Source organism: Dasypus novemcinctus, chromosome 30, assembly GCF_030445035.2.
Source record: "Dasypus novemcinctus isolate mDasNov1 chromosome 30, mDasNov1.1.hap2, whole genome shotgun sequence".
Lineage (NCBI taxonomy): Eukaryota > Metazoa > Chordata > Mammalia > Cingulata > Dasypodidae > Dasypus > Dasypus novemcinctus.
The window spans coordinates 41,298,285-41,318,256 of record NC_080702.1 but is presented as its reverse complement, the minus strand read 5'-3'; the positions used below and the strand labels follow the sequence as shown (position 1 = coordinate 41,318,256).

The following is a 19,972-nucleotide window of genomic DNA, read 5'->3' as shown; positions in this document are numbered from 1 at the left end:
TTGCGGCGTCTGCACTGACGGTAGAGTGCGAGCAGTGAACGGACTTCAGGGTTGGATGGTTGCCTCTCGGGGTGGAGGGTGAGCTGGCTCAGTTGGTGCTGGATCACTCGCATCTGGCGCCGTGCCCTGCGGGACATCCGCCGCTGAGGTGGCGGGTTTGACATATCTCCCGGGGACCCAGATTGGCTGAGCGGCATCCTGCGGGAAGACACAAGCGAAACCTTGGCCCTGGGTAAGAAGGGGGCACGGGCCACGCCACTGATCTGTTTGAGGGTCCTTCCAAAGGACCAGGGGGGCCTGTGTGGGGCAATACGAGGGGCCCCAATGCCTATGGACTGCCGAGAGACCATCCTTATCAAAGGTCAAGAGATTTAGATGGATTAGGACAGTGGTGATGATGTCTCCGGGAGGAGCGTGAGGGAGGATTTCCCTCTGTTTTTCAATTTGTTGTTTCAGACGGCGATGGGAGCTCTCCACAATGGCCTGTCCTTGTGGGTTATATGGGATACCAAAATGGTGGGCGATTTGGTAGAGCTGAAGGAACCTCGCAAAGGATTCACTGCAATAAGCAGGGCCGTTATCCGTCTTTAGGTCCCAGGGGACCCCCATGAAGAGAATCCCTTGCCGAAGGGCCTTAATGCAGTGCTTAGCAGTCTCCCCAGGCAAGGGGACTGCATAGCACATGTGGGAGAAGGTGTCAATTATAACGTGCAAGAACTTAAGGCGTCCAAAGGACGGGACATGCGTGACATCCATCTGCCACCTGGAATTAGGCCTAAGGCCACGGGGATTCACCCCCTGTGGTTGCAGAGGCCCCAGAGGCAGGAAGGGGGCACAGGTTTTGCATGTCTGCACTAGGTGCTTACAAGTCTCAATTGGCAACTCAGGCAAAAGGTGGTGGAGTGAGGCGGCAGAAAAGTGAAACCTCGAATGTAAGGACTTAGCCTGATTGATAGCATCTCCGACCGTATCAAGGGCAAGGGCAGAGACTGTCTGATCCGCGGTGTCGTTGCCTGCCACTAGGGGGCCAGGCAACCCGGAGTGGCTCCGGATATGAGCAATATACCAGGGTGCCATGCGTTTTTCAAGAAGGGTCTTAAGGGCATCCAGTGCCTCATCAATAGGAGAGGAGGTCGGGAAGAATGTAGCTAATGCCAAGACCCTGCAGACTTGCAGAGAATAGAGGCTATCTGTAAAGATGTTAACAGGTTCATAGGGGAAGGAGCGAAACGCTTCTACAATAGCCAAAAGCTCTCCCGTCTGGACGGAGTGTAGGTTAAAATGTGTAAAGACTTTCGGCTCTGCGACTCTGTCCAGGTACACGACCATGCATGGAGTACTTAGTTCTAGACGCATCCGTGAAAATAGTGATGGACCTCGGAAAGGGGGAGGAAGATGGGAAGGGGAAAAAAGGACTTCGGAAGGGGAGTTGGGACACGCCTTGGAGTAGGCGGTGACTAGGGAAATGGCAATCGAAATCGCCTGCAAATCCCTCACACAGCACCTGCATTTGCTCATTATCCCTAATGAGGGAGGTGGTTTCTTTCACATTAAACAGCCAAACAATTACAGCAGGCTGAGTTTCAAACGTATGGACGGACAGCTGCACTAAATCGGCTGCGAGAGCGATCCATAGTCTTACTGCGGGGCAGATCTTTTGCATCTTGCTTTTAGAAGGATGGAGCCAGAGGAGGGGCCCGTCCTGCCAAAGAACTCCGGTGGGGGTTCCCTTGGTGGGGAGGACCAACGCCTGGAGAGGCCTCTGGGGATCGAACCGCTGGAGGCAGCAGTTATTAAGGGCCTTATCTACAGCGGCAATGGCGGCTTGAGCTTCGGGTGTGATGGCTATCTTTGCGGACACGACAGAGGGGGGTTTATGACTGGTTTGTAAGAGAGCAAATAATGGCTGGAGCTGTGCCGTGGTAACAGACAGAGCGGGACGGACCCAATTGATATTCCCACAGAGCTGCTGGAGCTCTGTGAGGGTGACTCAGTCTGGCACATTTAGTCGCACAGCCATTGGGGTTACATGCTGGGAGATATGGAACCCCAGGAAGGTTAAGGGGGGTTCAAATTTGACCTTGTCATTCTGGATTGTTAAGCCAATGGCGGACAGATTATGCCGAAGTTGAGAGAGGACATACTGCAGCTTCTCATGGGTCTCACATGCGACCAGGACATCATCCATATAGTGAATGAGGTAGCCCAGATCTCGCAAGGGGGCGACTGCCGCGCTCACATACAGCTGGCAGATGGCCAGGCTATTGTGCATGCCTTGTGGAAGGACTTTCCACTGATACCTATCGACTGCCCCTCGGTGGTTGGGGACAGGAATGGTAAAGGTAAAGCGTGGGCGATCCTTTTGGTGAAGCGGAATGGAAAAAAAGCAGTCCTTAATATCTAGAGTGGCCACAAAAAAGTGTTTAGGAATGGCCGCTGGGTGAGGGAGTCCTGGTTGGGGAGTTCCCATGGGGAGGATATGCTTATTAATCTCCCTCAAATCATGTAGGAGGCGGTATTTGCCAGTGGCCTTCTTTTTAATGATAAAAACGGGCGAATTTTAGGGACTTGTGGACGGTTCTATATGTCCAGCTTCAAGCTGCTCTCGAACCAACTTACGAAGAGATTGGAGTTTGTGGGATGGCAAGGGCCACTGCTCCACCCAAATAGGCTCCTCTGTATCCCACCACAGAGGAGTGGGTGGGGGAGGTGTTAATTGAGCAGTGGCGCAAACTATTGGGGGGGCTGAGTGGTTAACTGAACACCGCACTCCTCCAGGACATCTCGCCCCCAAAGTATAGTATCAAGGGTGCTAAGGAAGAGGGGCTGGAATGTGCCCACATGTCCCTCACTGTCCTCCCAGGCAATAGGGTGACTGGCGCGAAGGAAAGTAGAGGAGCCAGTGGCCCCTTGGACGGAAGGGCCTTCTTGAACAGACCACTGGGCGGCGAAATGAGCAGGGAAACAAGAGACCTCTGCACCCGAGTCGAGGGTCCCAGAATACCAGCGGTGGTGAATCTTAAACCTCATGGTAGGCCTGGTGGACGTGATGGGGACTGTCCACATCAGGGCTTTGGAAGGTTGGGACGGGGAGCCTCTTTGGGGTGGGGCTGAGGCCTGCCCTTCCTGCAGTTTAAAGATGGCTGTTGACGCTGCAGGGGAGGCTGCACACGGCAGTCGCGAGCCCAATGGTACCCCTGGCTGCAGCGGGGGCAGGGGGTAGAAGGGCCCCGTCGGGGCGGTGGGGGGGGAGGAACAGGAGGGCCTGGCGGTGCAGATACTGCCGGGCATTCACGGGCGAAATGTCCTGGCTCGCCACATCTGAAACAAGAGGAGTTAAGTGCCATGGCTGTCGTGACAGCCTTGGCGAAAGAAGCAGCCTGTTGGTCAAGGCCTTTACAGGCAATTACCCAATCGTCTATCGACTTTTCTCTCACAGGAGCGATCGCCTGTCGACAAATGGGGCTGGCCCCTTCAAGGATAATTTCACGGGCGAGGGCGCGCTGAGCCTGTTCATTGTGGACCCTGCGCTCACACGCCCGGAAGACTCTGGAAATATAGGTAGAAAAGTCCTCATCCTTGGTCTGTGTGAGCTTAGTGAACTTGTCAGCACTACTGGCAGTGCAGGCGTGAAAGGCCCATAGGGTGACCTCGCCAATCTGAAGCCAGAAGCCAGCCGGAGCACGGTAGTAGGCCGCAGCCTGGCTAAACTGACCGGTGCCGGTGAAGGCTTCTGGTGGGTGATTAACACCCCTTGTGACATTGGCCGCAACCTGCTTTTCAGCCTCGGCATGAAAATGGGCATGCCAATTTATAAACTGGCCAGGCGTGAGGATGGCACGGGCCAGTTGGAGCCAATCAAGGGGGATGCACAGAAGGGTGGACATCTCCTCTAACAAATGCTGAGCATAAGGGCTGCCTAACCCGTCCTCATTAACGGCCTTGCAGAGCTGTTTAACACTTTCCGCATCATGTGGGTACCATGGAAAGGGGCACTGAGGGGTGGGAGTTACGTTAAGGGGAAAGCAGGTGATAGGAGGCGGCAGGGAGTTAGGTGGAGGTGCCCCGATGGGGGAGGAATACGGGTCCAAAAATAGGCTAGAGGGGGCCGCGCATGCGGCAGCTTGCCACAGATCTGATGGAGGGGGCTGCCAGGGGGAGGCGGAGCTGGGGGGGCCGCTGGCGCAGAGGGCGCGAGAGGAGCCATTGCCCATGCGGTGTTACAAAATGGCTGCGGGCCGTCCCCAGCGGTGCTACAAAATGGCGGGGAGGGACCTTCCGGCCCACCCAGGCAGGAAGTCGTCGGGGGGAGGGAGGGGCAAAGGGACCTCCCCTTTACGAGCAAGGCAGAAGGCGGAAGTCCGCCATCTTGAGAGTGCCTCCCCTTTTCGAGCAAGGAGGAAGGCGGAAGTTCGCCATCTTCACCGGCACTCGGCACTGCTAGATTACACTGTTTAGGGGGACAATTTTCGAGCGCGTTATTAAGGCGCTCAACAAGCGACTCAGAGTCGGAATCGGAGTCGGTATCAGAATTCCAATCAGGGTCCCTGTTAAAGTCGCCGTCCTGACAATCACGGCGGCGGCGGTGGCTCGGCCAGGGGGAGTCGATGGTAGGGGCGCCTTGAAGGCGGGAACGGATGGTAAAAAGTGACGGTAATAAGCCAGGAGGGAATCTTTTACCTTCCTGCTCCAAAGCAGAAGTGACCCTATCTATAAGGCGAGTATAGGTGTCTGGGTCCCAAAGCTGACACGTGGTAAGCCACGGATTAAAGGGGAGAAGAAGGTCCCAATATACTTGGAGCTGTTTCAAAGAGATCTTACACCGGTGAGTGTCTAGGAGACCGGCGAGGGCCCGAACTTGTGGGGCTTGCTTAGCAGATAGGATGTTACCCATTGCTAGTGGCCTTTTGGAGCCGATAAGAAAAGGTGCCCTTACCTTGAGAGCACGGCGATGGGAGCCGAGGTGCGCGGTGAGACGAGGGGTCGGAGCCGATGGGACTCTGACAGTGGTCGCGGGCCAAGAGAAGGCCCTGAAGAGGGGAGGGCAGAACGATGAGCAGTCGAGCAAGGCAAAGGGGAGCAAGCATGGAGGGGAGGAGGCAGAGGTGAAGGCAGGGGTGGAGGTGCTCAGGCACGCACTCCTGAGAGTTTTATTGGCGCCTCTTAATCATAGCAGGTCGGTATAAGCCCCCGACATGGAAGGAGAAAGCCATCCAGCGATTCTCCCAGACCGCCGTGGATCATATGAGGTCACCAAGGTTCAGGAGCAGCAATGCAGAGCGAAAAGATAGGGGTGAGAAGAGAGGAGAGTGTAGGGCTATGTTAGGGTTACTTCAGACGTGCAAGGACGTGCTCCCGAGAAATCCAAGGCTCCTCTTAATCATAGCGGGTCGGTATAAGCCCCCGACATGGAAGGAGAAAGCCATCCAGCGATTCTCCCAGACCATTGCAGATCATATGAGGTAGCCAAGGCTCAGGTGGCAGCAATGTTGCACGAGAGAAGTCCCAAGGTGAGAAGAGAGGAGGGGGGGGGGCCGCCAGGTTATGGAGTGAGGCTGTGGTGGATTTGCCTTGCCCCACGTTGGGCACCAACTGCGACGGTTTGCTCGGTCGGTAGAGGTGGGGTCTGGCTGCAGACGAGGGGTCGGCCCAGCTCTGGGCGAGGGGTTGGTCCCACCTGGGACGAGGGGTCGGTCCCACTTGGGACAAGGTGTCGGTCCGGCAGCAGACGAGGGATCGGTCTCACAAGGGGTTGCGCGGTTCGGCTGACGGGGTCGCCCGGCGAAGCCAGCGACGAAGGGGTCGCCCGGAGAAGCAGGCGACGAAGGGGTCACCCGGAGAAGCAGGCGACGAACTGGGGACAAGGGAGGCCAGGCCCTTGTCGGGGGCTGTCAGGACTGGAGGGCGCACGGCAGAAGAACTACCGCGGAGACAAGGTAAACACGCAAGTCCACTTTATTGAGGGAGAGGCAACAGTTTTATAGGGGCTGGGGAAGGCTGATTGGTCGAAGCCATGCCCTGTTCTGATTGGTTGCTGGCAAAAGGTTAGTGGGCGGTACTGGACAGGGGAGGGGTGGTGGTTAGGGATTGGCTGTCGCTGTTGCTGGGGGAAGGGGCAGGGTTTAGTGATTGGTGGCTGCTGTTGCTGGGGTGGAGGGCAGACTTGAGTTTCCCGCCCACGCCTGGCTTTTGCTGCTGTCGGGGGAAGGGAAAAGGGCGGACTGGATTTTTCCGCCCACGCCTGGCTGTTGCTGCTGTCGGGGGAGGGGAAAAGGGCAGACTGGAATTTTCTGCCCTGCGCCTGCGCAGGAAGAAAGAAGAAGAAGGGTGCCGCCCCATAAGGCATCGGGTGGCGCTATCTGGGAGGAGGGACGGCTGCGGAAGCATGGCTGGCGAGAAGGGGAGACCCGAGGGCACTCTGTGCCCATGCCGAGCTTCCTTCGGGGGTGGCGGTGGGCCCGACCAACCAACCTATTATGGGGGCAGCGGAATTAGGCCTACCGTGGCCGTTCCCCTCGCCAGGCCAGCAAACCACACTTCAGCCCGAGGGGTGACCGCATATACTAATGAGCCTTTTCTCTTGAAATTGAAACTTAGTCTGTTGGTTTAGAGTGCCCAATAGTTACCTCCTGAGGGCTTCCTTGTTGCTTAAATGTGGCCTCTAATTCAAACGCAGCATATAAATGCATTGACTTCCTCCGGTTTGGTATGTGACTCCCAGGGATTAGCATTCTTGTCACTGAGGGATTCCTACCAAACCCCAACTTGCAGGGCAACTGGAAAAAGACCTCAAATAAAAGTGCATGGAAGTAAAGACAGGTGAGTTTACATGGCTAAGAAAGTTCAAAATGAATCAGGAGGACATCGCAGAGTAACACTTATTCAGACCTCAGCAAACCTCATAGAGTGCCAAAGTGGACACTACCCCAAGTAATGAGGCTCCTGAGTGCTTTGGAGTCACTCTTGTCCTATGGCCAGGGAAGGTAGCTCCAGAGTTTGTTGCCTTGCCAGTAGAATCTACTTTGGAGTTTGTGCTCCTGAGTCTGAGTGTGACAGAATTAGGTTCAGTTATGGCTTCCCTACACATGGCTCATCTTTCCCTTCTATTTGAAACTATGGTTGTTGCTGGGTTTGGTGGGTGTACATCAAGGGGACTTGGGTCTTTGGGCTGTCCATGTGCCAGCTGTGTTCTGAACCTCAGTGGAGATGCAAAACCTGCTCTCCAGTTCATTGGACACACCCAAGAATACTAACAAGGAGGTAAGGATGGACAACCACCATATCAAGGAGAATAGAAAGCCAACAACTGCAAGCAAGAGAGTCTTATTAACCAGCTCTATGGGATTGGAGCCCCTCTCCATTAGAGGTGGGATGGACATCGTCTTCCCCAAAACCTAAGGATTGTGGAATGAACTATGGATGAAAGTGGACTTTCTGGTATTCTAGTACAGACTTATAGTGATTCTAGTGATGGAATAAATTGCAACATTGATACAGTGACCAAGGGAGGCTCTGAGAGCAAGGAAATGGGCAAGCAGGAGCATTTTCAGGAGTTGGGAATCATCCTGAATGGCATTTCATCAACAGATTAGGCCATTATATATCTTTCCATACATACGGAATTGTTGGGAGAAAGTGTATACTACAATCTAAACTATAATCCTTGTTCAGTGGCTATGCCCCAAAATTCATTTATCAATTGCAATCAATGTATGACACTGATGAGAGATGTTCATGTTGGAATATGTTGGAGGTATGGGGGCAGGGCATATGGGAATCCCTGTATTTTTAAAGTAATATTTATGTAATCTAGGTATCTTTAAAAATAAAAATATATATTTTTAAAAAATTAACTTAGATATGGCAAAGGGAAAACCTCCCCAATGATTGCCTTCCATTTCTCTGATGTCATTTTTCATGCACTTCAGAAGTTTTAAGCTAAGGAACCTACACTATCTTAAGAACATTCTTTGGCATCTTTTGCAAACTTATTGCTTGAGGTATGACAATTTTCTTTCTTCCTGCACCAATTGCAATTGGAAGATATATACTTTATTCTCTAAAACTTTCTTTTGAGATATTTGTTTCTTCACAATCTTTTATGCTGACCTCATCATCACCCTGAAGGTGTACAACTTAAAGACATCCTCCAATATAGTCTGTAGAAATTCCTATTTGAGAAGTTTCTATTTTAGAACTATCACCATATTTTATTACAAAATAGCTTTGGAATGTGTTGTTAGTGGTGCCTAGGGACCACTCTACAAAGATTTCTGAACTTTGCTCAACTTCAACCTTCAATGCAGGCCTGCTTGGTTCCTGTCTCGAATCAGGTATGTATGGACAGAAAATGACTGTGAAGGAACCAGGCCCAGTGGGAAACCCACTTGTAGGACTCAGAAGCTCCTCACCTTGAACAATTTTTAATAAGGAAAGTACATGTTTCTACATATGCTCCACCTAAGACTTCACCTTAAATCTCTTTAAACAAAATTGAGGCACATGACATTGTAGTAGAATAAGGGCTTCCAAAATGTATACATCCTAAACCCTGTAACCTTGGAATAAATTAAATTAAATGGCACATGAAAATAAAGACAGCAGATGGAATTAAATGTGCCAATCAAGTGAACTTAAGGTAAGGAGATGTTCCTGGATTTTCAGGATGGGTCCAATATTATCACAATGTATTTTATTTTATTTTTTTTCAAGCAAATAAAAACAATCTTCAGTTATTTGCTTTTTCCAGAAGTAAATATACAGTAAAAATTAGCATGTATGTGACAGACATGTAATTAAGCATTCAATGAAAATGAACAAGTACTGAAAGTTTAGAAACAAAAGTAAAAATAAATAGCAATGATAAACATTTGAAAAAAGTAATGCACATTTTAGTAGTGGAAGATAAGATTCTTAAAAAGAAGGCTTTCTTTTTAAAATTGCATAAAACATGAGCCCAATAAAGCATGTTTTATGATATGTAATACTATAAATTCTATGGCAGTTTGTTGCTTTAATTCCATTACATAAAACATTTAGATCTGTAATAGAATAAAATGTATGTAATATTGTTTGAGAAAAACTGTCTTCCTCAACTCACATTAACCTGTAGTAATCCTACAAAATGCTGTACAGGAAATTTCACAAAAAGAAATATTAAGCAATTAATCACAATATATTTTAAATGAACAGGGGGAATGGAAGAAAGTATGTGTCACAGAGATGTGATTTGAGAAAGACTTGACTGTCATTTACTGGCTTAGGAAATGGAAATGGACTGTGGACTAAGGTATTCTTTAGAATCCAGAAAATGCAGAACAATACAGGTATTTCTTCAGTGCCTCCACAACAAATTACATCTCTTCCAACACACTGCACATTGATAGTAGACCAATTTGAACCACTTAGAAAATTTGACCACAAGAACTGAAAGTTAATGTTTATGCTGTTTCAAGCTTTAATTTATGGTCATTGCTTAAAACAGCACAGAAAACTGGCAAACATTGTAAAGCCTAGATTGTAGGTTTGCAGAATTTTGCCCCACTAACAAAAATCAGATTTCTGCTATTAATGAAATTTCCCCGATGTAAATTGAAAATGTAACATCCACGTTTTACTAAAGAATAACTGAACAAGATAATTTTTAAAATAATTATAAATAAAGGAGATTTGACTTTCTCTTTATTAAATGAGTTATTAAGATTTGTTTATCACAACATTGTGGAAGTAGATTAGGGGAAAATAAGTATATTAATGCTTCCGAATAATCACAAATGAATTCTTTAAAATAATGAGTTATTATAAATAAAAAGCTGCATTGGAGGGATGCTGGGGGTTTAAGAGACATCTAGAAATGCTAGGCAGGGCAGACAATCCCAGGAATTGAGCACTGTGAGTAGGCCTTACACTGGAATGTATGGTAACCTATCCCTGCAGTGTATAGGAGTTGGTCTCATTTATAATTTTCCTACACATGGTTGTAGGTCTATTTATTTGAAACTATGAATAACACTATACTCATGAAATATGTGTCCCAGAGACTTAAATCTTTCAGCTGTTCATGTATCTATTGAGCCCTGAATCTGAGCAGAGTTGCAGCCAACAATTACCATCCAATTCGTCAGACTTACCCAGGACAACTAACAAAATGATGATTATAGACAAGGTCCATCACCAAAAAAGAGCATCTACAACTGCAAGGAAGAGAGTTCATGTATCTATCCCCTGGAACGTAAGCCCCCAATCAACCAGAAGCAGAGTGGGCATCACCATCTCAAATTCCTCTAGATTGAGGAATGAACAAACATAAGGTGGGAATGCAACTATGGACTAAAGTAGACTTATTATTCTAGTAATGGAAGAATATATAACATTAATTTAAAGGCATTTGACATCAGAGGTTCCGAGGGGTGGAATTGGGAAAAATAGGTGCAACATGGGTCATTATTTGGATATTGGAATTGTTCTGTGTGATGTTGCAATTATGGATAAAGGATATTATACATTTTGACAAAACCTATAAAATTGTGTGATGCAAAGTGCAAACCATAGTATAAACTATAGACCACTATTAGTCACAATGCTTCAATATGTATTCATCAATTTTGACAAGTGTACCACAGTAATGAGAGATCCTGTTAATGGGGAAATTTGTGAGAGGGATAGGAGGTGAAGTATATGGGAATCCCCTATATATTTGATATAACATATATGAAATCTAAAGCTTCTTGAAAAAATAAATTAAAAAAATAAAAGATAAAAAATGAGGACATGAAAGCTGTTGATATCAATGGTTTTAAGGTAATTACTTATTCATTGAAAGCAAAATATATTTACATTCCTTTATTAACTTTTGTTACTATGATAAATGAAGTTGGAAAGAAGATCTAAAATAGGATAAAATTCTAAGTGCAATATAGGTAACCTTTTTGCACATCCACTTAGATGGGAGGAATATGAAAGAAAGAGTTGGAAACTTGATTGAAGGACACATGTTCATGAAGAACCTGCATGTCAAGAGAAATAGAAAGCTTAATAAATGTAGGGGCTTGAAATCCAACATACTGAAACTCTGAAATGAATAGGAAGAGACAGTTTTTAACTCCATATTCTGATATGAGAATTACAATCTCTGGACATGTCCTTGAGTCCTGCATTCACAGGCACTTGCTCAACCCAAGCAATAATGATCACTGTATATTTTCCATCCAATGGAACTTTTCAGAACCCCATTTATGTCTTTATTCCTCAGACTGTAGATGAAGGGGTTCAGCATGGGTGTGATTGAACACCTTCACTGAAGCTGATGTACACTGCTGTACTTAAGCTGCTGTACTTAAAAGTGTGGTTTGTGAATCAGCAGAACTAAGATACACTCCTTTATGTTTGTACCAGGGGAATCCAGCTTTCATCACTGCTCCTCCTCATGAATTCTACTTCCACATGTAGGACTAATCTTCTAGCACCTTTGCCATCTTTCAAATGAAAGATTTTACCATGTCTGTGACTGATGATGCCATCTCCATTAGTCCCTTGAATCACGGAAGCCTTGACTTGGGGTTAAGTCACAGCCCATGACATTCTCTCCAGGATGTTCTTTCCCCTTTTGAAACAAAATGGAGAAATGTTTTCCTAGCATATGAAAGGAAAAACAGGACATACCTCTTGCCTCAATCACAATTTTGTTCAATTAATTAGGAATGTCCTGCTGTAACGTAAGTCAAGAAGTGCCATTATAGTCCTTTATTTAAATAATATTTTTAATTAAGTGAAATATATTTTGATCTCTTTATGCGGTCTTACCTGAGTTTAGCACTTTTACAGGGATTGTCCATGGAATTCTTCCTCAAGTCCATTCTATAAGAGCAGTACTATTGTGAATCAATTCTACATTTGCAACATGGGTAGGTTCCCCAGGGTTAAGTAATCGCCTAAAGTTATAAACATAGTAAGGGCTAGGATATTGTTGGGAAATCTGTAAAGATGCTTCCACTTCTTAGTATTTCAGCTACTGGTTCTCAACCATGGGTAATTCTGGCCCTCTGGGGATGTATGGCAATATTTTCTTCTTTTGGAATTGTGAATAATGCTGCTGTGAATATCTGTGTGCAAATATCATTTTGAGGCCGTGCTTTCAATTATTTTTGCTATATACCTAATAGTGGGATTGGCAGGTCATATGGTAATTCTGTACTTAGCTTTCTGAGGAACCACCAACACTTCCGCATAGGCTGCACAATTTTACAATGCCAGTGGCAATGAATGGGTGTTCCTATTTCTCTGCATCCTTTCCAACACTTATATCTGTTGTGTGTGTGTGAGTTTTTTTACACAGACATTCTAATGGGTGTGAAAGATTATCTTTTTGGACTTTAATTGCATTTCTTTGATGGCTAATGATGTTGAGCATCTGTTCATGTTATTTCTGGCCATTTGACATCTTGGAGAGATGTCTGTTCAAATATTTTGCCCATATTTTAAATGGGTTGTTTGTCTTTTTATTATTAAGTTAAAGGTGTTCCTAATAAAAGAGAATCTTTATCAGAATTGTGATTTCCAATTATATTCTCCCAGTAAATATTTTGCTTTCTGGATAAAGTCTTTTGAGGCTGCAGGTCAGTGGTAGTGAGGACAGCTGGCTGTTTATATTCACCTAGCACTCTAGTACAAGGAGCTGAAGTTGCCCTCCTACAAAGGCCAGCCCCCTCGACTAAGTCTAAGATGGTATTTTGATGACTTGATTGCCATTGTGAGTAATCCTTTCATGCTCTGCCCTTCTGCCTGACATGGTGCTATTTGCTGGCCCTGTTTATGGATCATTATAACATCTCTGTCCAGCAGGTGCATTTAACTATGGTTTCCTGTCTACTTCTAGCAGTAAATTCAAAGAAAAAGAAGATAGTTTTCCTAAGCTGAAAAAGCTCAATAGCCTGGTTTAATTGACATATGAATCTAGTATTAACAAAAAAAATTGCTGAATATGGAGCTATTATTTTTAGAAATCTTTCAGTGGAACCTCTGCCTTCCAACAGCTGCCCCTTTCATTGAGTATTCTCTCTCTGAATCAGTACATGAAACATCTTCATGATGGCTGGCCAATGATGTGTTTGAAAAAAACTAAACTCTACATGACCAAGTATGCTGATTACAGCTGCATGTGTGGCTTCTTCAAGAATTATACTTCATCTTTGCCCAACATGGCTGAAAATACTGCATCATCTTGCTGCTTACTCCTGGGATTTCTTAGTGCACTGCATTGAACGGCTATTGATTGCTCATGATAATGATGTGATGGAAGCAAACAAACAGAGGGCACAGACAGGACACAAGTAAGTGTGTTCTAGACAGCCTCTGCAACCTCATGGACAGTTCACTTTCAACAATCCCAGTATCCTCATCAGGCACATCAGACCTCTCTTCAGTATCACCATCCTGCATTGGAACAACCAAGTTGTCAGCAGATTGTATCTACCACACACACCTCATCTTACACATTACAGATGTGTCCTTCTTGCTTCCTTCAAGGCCTTGGGCATGTGCTGACTCATGCTGTGGTGTCGATCACAATACGAAATATTTTACGCCCTGTTTGAGGATTCTTATAATCAGTGTTATCAGAAAAGTAAACATTTTCCTTACATTATTCCATGTTTTGAAAGGCGATGGTAATACCTGACCCAAACTGTTTCATGTCTTGAAGCTGTGAAGCAAGCTTTATTTAAACTTCTCTTCCAAAGAAAAGGGAGTCAAATGACATCAACACTTCAGAAACCAGATCCAGGAAGACTGAACATCCCTATTCATTTACAAAGAACCTGGGAGAAGTAATCACACACTTTAGTAGTGTGTATGTCAAATCCTATATTGTCACAAATCCTAGTATGCTTAAAATTTTCAAACCCTGATTGATGGTCCAAATTATTCAAAAATATTCAGCACAACAGAAAACTTGGACATACTGCCACACTGATATTTGACCTATGGTGGGTTCTGGCCTAATGTTGGTTTATGTATCAAAGACTAATTCTTACCTATAGTCTTTTAGGAAGGAAAGTTACAGTCTTACATCTTGAAGAGATCTTTTTTTATTCTACTATTTTGAGTTTATTTTTGATCTGCAGATGAATTTTGACTAAGTTTAAACTCATGAATTGCTATATCAATCTGAGCAGTAAAAAAAAAATTTGGATGATTTTGTATAGTTTCCTATCACAAATAGCATAGATCTCTGGATTTATGTATTAAAATGAAGGGTGTAAAAAAACAACAATGAAGATTGGATTGCTCATGAATCCACTGAACAGACTGGGAGAGAGTATAAACTGCAATGCAATTTATAATCCACACTGTGTAGCAATGCTACAAAATGTATTCAACAAATGCTATGAATGTGCCATACTGATGAAAGAGGATGTTGATGTGGGAGGAGCGGGGAGGTAGTGTGGTATATGGGAAACTCTTACATCTTTTAATGTAATATTTTGTGTCATCTATGTATTAAAAAAAGATAATAAAAGTTAAAAAAAATCATGGTCATGATATTTGATTTTTCCCTAGGTGATGAGCCTTAAATCTTTAAATTAAAACACACTTAACTCAAGGAATTTTTACTACTTAGAAACACTTAACTGTAATTCAACATGCTCTGGGAATGTTCTGGTATGAACTAAACTATCTATATAACAGTAGGCTAAAACACTCCTCCTACTAGGATAAGTTTTCAAATGAGGACTCTGTAGCACTGAATAAATGAAATGGTGGTTTCTATGATTCATAATACATATATAAGTGTTGCATTTCTCAGTGCAATCAATAATCTATACCAAGATTTGATATTACTCTTAAAAAAAAGTTTATCAAGGGAAGGCATACTGAAAAATGCTGATACTAGAATGAAGTTCTGTAGGTTTATTTTGTAGTGTAGCCAGGGTAGTTCTCAGGTTATGCTGAAGCAGCACTTTGTTCTATTATGTGGAGGACAGGCATTATGAGCAACATTTGAATCCAGCTAGTCAGTCTAAGCAGGCAGAGGTACTGACTACTAAATTTTAGTAACCACTTTCATTGAATTGGCCCCAGAAATGCCCTGGGATATTTCACTAAACTGGTAATGAGTGAAAACAGCAATAATAGTCATTACAGCAAGTACAAATTTGGGGTAATGAGTTTTGGGGAATATATTTTAAAACTTAAAGAAAATTATTGCAATAAACTGCATACATTGTGCACTTATCTACAGCAGAAAGGAGATTTGATGAAGGGAAGCTTTCTGGTTTAAAAGTTATTAAGGTGTTTCTTTTTGTTTGTGTGTGTGTGTTTAAGGTAGCACTTGAATAGAAGGGAATCTACATGGCAGGTATGTGATTGCCATAATATGCATTGAAGACAGACCTATAAAGACGTGGGTATGCAGCGGGAGTCTCAGCATTGAAGCCACTGGCTTTTGGTAGTAAGGGCAGGAGCTCCACGCAGTAACAGAAGGACCTGGACGGCTCCAGTGGATGAGTGTGTGGGCGGGTGGCTTCTGTCAGCATGCATTCTTAGCAAAATAATCCTGTCCTTAAGAGGAAGATAATGCTCATATTTAAAGTAGTTACAGTACGATGTGGGTTTATTAAACACTCAGATAAGAGAAACACTTAGCCATGGCAGTTTTCTAGCAGAAAATTGTGTTCTGAAAGTGCCGTCACTTTCTTTTTTAGAGAAGGCTGCTAATTGGACTTTGGTAATTAGGTTCAAAAGAGAATCTACTAGCATTCTGGAGTCCATTTTCAATATTTTAACTACCGCAATAATACCATGAATGTAAGTCACTGGGATTGAGATCTCAACTTGAAACAAGAGCCAGGATCTAGGGTAATTTAATGTCTTGTATGATGCTTTCAATATTTGATTAAATGCCATTCTTGTTATAGAATATGCCTTTTATAAAGATTATTAATAATACTTTCCCAGAATTGATTTTTGTGGGTGGGGTGGGGGAGGGCGGCTGCTAGAATAAAATATTGGTTTACACTGCAGCATACCCAGGTTAGGATGGGATGATTGGAGAATCAGAACTCTTTTAAAGTATTAGGGTTCAATATAAATACAGCTCACAATTGCTAGCTTTTTGGTGGTGAGAGGGAGTTTTTATGCATTTTGTTTCACTTATTAATTAGTATTTAAGGTGGTTTTGTTGATTTTTGTTTTTAGAGATTACTTGATCATCATTCAATGCGTATTGTGAACAATTAACACAATATAAAAAGGGCTTAACAAAGTCCACTAATTAAACAATATTAAAGTACAGACTGCAAAAAAAAGTCTTTTGAGGTAGAAAATTTTAATTTTGACCATGTTCCATTTATCTATTTTGTGTTTTGGGTGTAAATATAAGGCCATTGCCTTACCTAAAGTCCTTAAGAGTTATCCCTATGATTTCTTTTAAGAATTTGATAGTTCTAACTCTTATTTTAAGTCTTTGATCCATTCTGTTTTGATTTTTGTATATGGCAATTAGGTAAGCATCCTCCTTTTTTGCAAATAGAGATTCAATATTTTCACAGTACTATTTGATGAGGAGACTCTTCATTCCCAATTGAGTGGCCTTTGTGCCCTTGTCAAAATTCAGTTGGCCATAAATGTGAGGGTTGATTTCTGAGTTCTATTTCTGTTCTCTTGGTATATAAGTCTCTCCTTCTGCCAGTAACATGCTGTTTTGATTACTATGGATTTGAAATAAGTTTTAAGATGAGGAAATGTGAGGCATCTTATCAAATTCTTCTTTTTCAAGCAACACTTATAGCAGTGATGAAAGGGAAAATGGCAAAAACAAAGCTTTTTCATTTTTTTGATACCCAATTTATTTTTCCTTTATCTAATTTTTCTAAATTTCTATGTATTCTATATCTAACCTTTAAATAATAACCCTGAATGTCAATGGATTAAACTCACTGGTCAAGAGACTCAGGCTGGAAGATTGGTTTAAGAAATATGACTCATCTATATGCTGTCTACAAGAAACATATCTTAGACCCAGGGATTCAAGGAGGTTGAAAGTGGATGGCTGGAAAACAGTCTTACAAGCAAGAAATAACCAAAAAAGGGCAGGAATAGCTATATTAATATCAGACAAAATAATATTTATGTGCAAAAAATTGTGAAAGACAAAGATGGACACTACATTTTAGTGAAAGGGATAATCTTTCAAGAAAAAAGAACAATCATAAACATTTATGCTTCTAACAAGGATGACTCCAAATATGTAAGGCAAACACTGGAAAAACCAAGTGAAGGAATAGATGGCTCTACACTTATAGTGGGAGATTTTAACACATGACTATTAACTTTGGACAGAACATCTCAAAAGAGAGTCAATAAAGAAACAAAGACTTTGAACTATGTAGTAGAGGAGCTGGTCCTAATAGACAAATACAGAAAATTACACCCAAATACAGGAGGATATACATTCTACTCAAGTGCACATGGATCATTCTCCATGATAAATCACATGTTATGTCACAGAAAAAGTCTCATTGAATTCAGAAACATTGAAATCATGCAAAATAATTATTCTGACCACAGTGGAATGAAGCTGGAAGCCTGCAAGGATCAGAGACCTAGATCTTACACCAAGATTTGGAAGTTAAAAAAAAAAAAAACACTCTTAGAAAAACAGTGGGTAAGGAAATCTCAAAAGAAATTAATAACTACAATTAAGGTAATGGAAATGATAACCAACATATCCGAATTTATGGATGAAGCAAAAGCAGTCCTGAGAGGGAAATTTACAGCCATAAATTCATACGTCAAAAAAGAAGAAAGAGCCATAATTGAAGAACTAACTGAACACTTGGAGGAATTAGTAAAAAACTTCAAAAAAGTAACCCCAGTGGAAGAAGAAAGAATGAAATATCAAAGATCAGAACAGATCTAAATGAAATAGAAAACATGAAAACACTTGAAAAAATAAACAAAACCAAGAAAAAGTTCTTTGAGAAGATCAATACAATTGACAAAACCTTAGATAGACAAACAAAGAAAAAAAGAGACAAGATGCAAAAACACAAAATAAGAAATGAGAAAGGAGATATCACCACTGAACCCACAGAAATAAAGACAATCATAAGAGGATAATTTGAAAAACTATCTTCCAATAAGAAGGAAAATATAGAGGAAATGGATAAATTCCTAGAAACAGAAGCAGTCTACATTGATGAAAGTAGAAATTGATGATCTAACAAACCAATCACAAGTAAAGAGATAGAATCAGGCCATAAAACCTCCCAACTAAGAAGAGCCCTGGGCCAGATGGCTTCACAGGCGAATTCTACCAAATAATCCAGAAAGAGCTCAAACCAAACTTGTTGAAACTCTTCCAAAAAATTGAAATAGAAGGAACATTGCCTAACTCATTCTCTGATGGCAACATTAGCCTAATGCCAAAGAAAAGCAAAGACACCACAAGAAAGGAAAATGACAGACCAATCTCTCTAAAGAACCTTGGCAAGAAAATCCTCAACAAAATCCTTGCTACTCATATTCAACAACACATTAAATAAATTATACACCATGACCAAGTGGGATTCATTCCAGGTATGCAAGGAAGGTTCAACATAAGAAAATCAATTGATGTAATACACCATATGAACAGATTGAAGGGAAAAATCACATGATAATTTCTACAGATGCACAAAAACATTTGACAAAACACAGCAAGATTTCTTCATAAAAACACTACAAAAGATTGGAATAGAAGGAAACTTTCTGAACATGATGAAGAGTATTAAGAAAAACACACAGCTGAAATACTTTACAATGGAGAAATCCTAAATCTTTCCCTCTAAGCTCAAGAACAAGACAAGGATGTTCAATAGCACCCCTTCTATTTAACATAGTCTTAGAAGTACTTGCTCGAACAGTAAGACAAAAACCAGATATAAAAGGAATTCAGATTGGAAAGGAAGTAGTCAAAATTTCACTATTTGCAGATTATATGATCCTATACATAGAAAAACATGAGAAGTCTACCACAAAGCTTCTAGAACTTACAAATGTGTTCAGTAAAGTTGCAGGTTTCAAGACGAATGTAAAAAAAATCAGTAGTATTTCTACACACCAATAATGAGCAATCTGAGTAGGAAATCAGGAATCAAATACTATTTACAACAGTAAATTTTAAAAAATCAAATATGTAGGAATAATTTTAACTAAAGATGTAAAAGACTTATATGGAGAAAACTGCACAACACTGTTCAAGAAAAGCAAAGAAATAAATAAATTGAGGAATATTCTCTGTACATGGATAGGAAAATTAAATATTATTAAGATGTCTATGGTACCCAAACTGAACTACAGATTCAATGCAATCCCAATAAAAATAGCACGACATTCTTTAATGAACTAGAAAGCTAACTATGAAATTTTTGGGGGGAGGAAAGAGTCCCCAAATAGCCAAAGGCATACTGAAAAAGAAAAGTGAAATTGGAGGAATCACACTACCTGACTTCAAGACATATTACAAAGCTACTGTAGTTGAAATGGAATGGTATTGGCACAAGGATAGACACAGTGACCAATGAATCAAACTGACAGTTTTGATGTAGATCCTCATTTATACAGTCATATAATATTTGATAAGGCCACCAAACCCTCTCAACTGGGAGAGAATGGTCTCTTCAACAAATGGTGTCTGGAGAACATATATAAAAGAATGTGAAAGGATTACCAACTCACATCTTATACAAATATCTACTCAAGATGGATGAAAGAGCTAAATATAAGAGCCAAGACTGTAAAGACCTTGGAAAGCAATGTGGGGAAGCATCTGCAGGACCTTGTAATAGGAATGGCTTCATGAACTTCACACCAAAAGCATGAGAAGCACAAGAAAAATAGAAAAATGGGAATTCCTCCAAATTTAAGCCTTTTGCACCTCAGAGGATTTTGTCCAGTAAGAGAAAACACAGCCTACCCAATGGAAGAAAATATT

The 19,972-nt window shown here is 42.5% G+C and overlaps 1 pseudogene; it reads left to right on the top strand.

The window, feature by feature from the left end:
• The first annotated feature begins 1,678 nt into the window (after positions 1–1,678).
• On the top strand, positions 1,679–13,592 carry LOC101416365 (cyclin-J pseudogene; annotated as a pseudogene).
• The last annotated feature ends 6,380 nt before the right edge of the window (positions 13,593–19,972 follow it).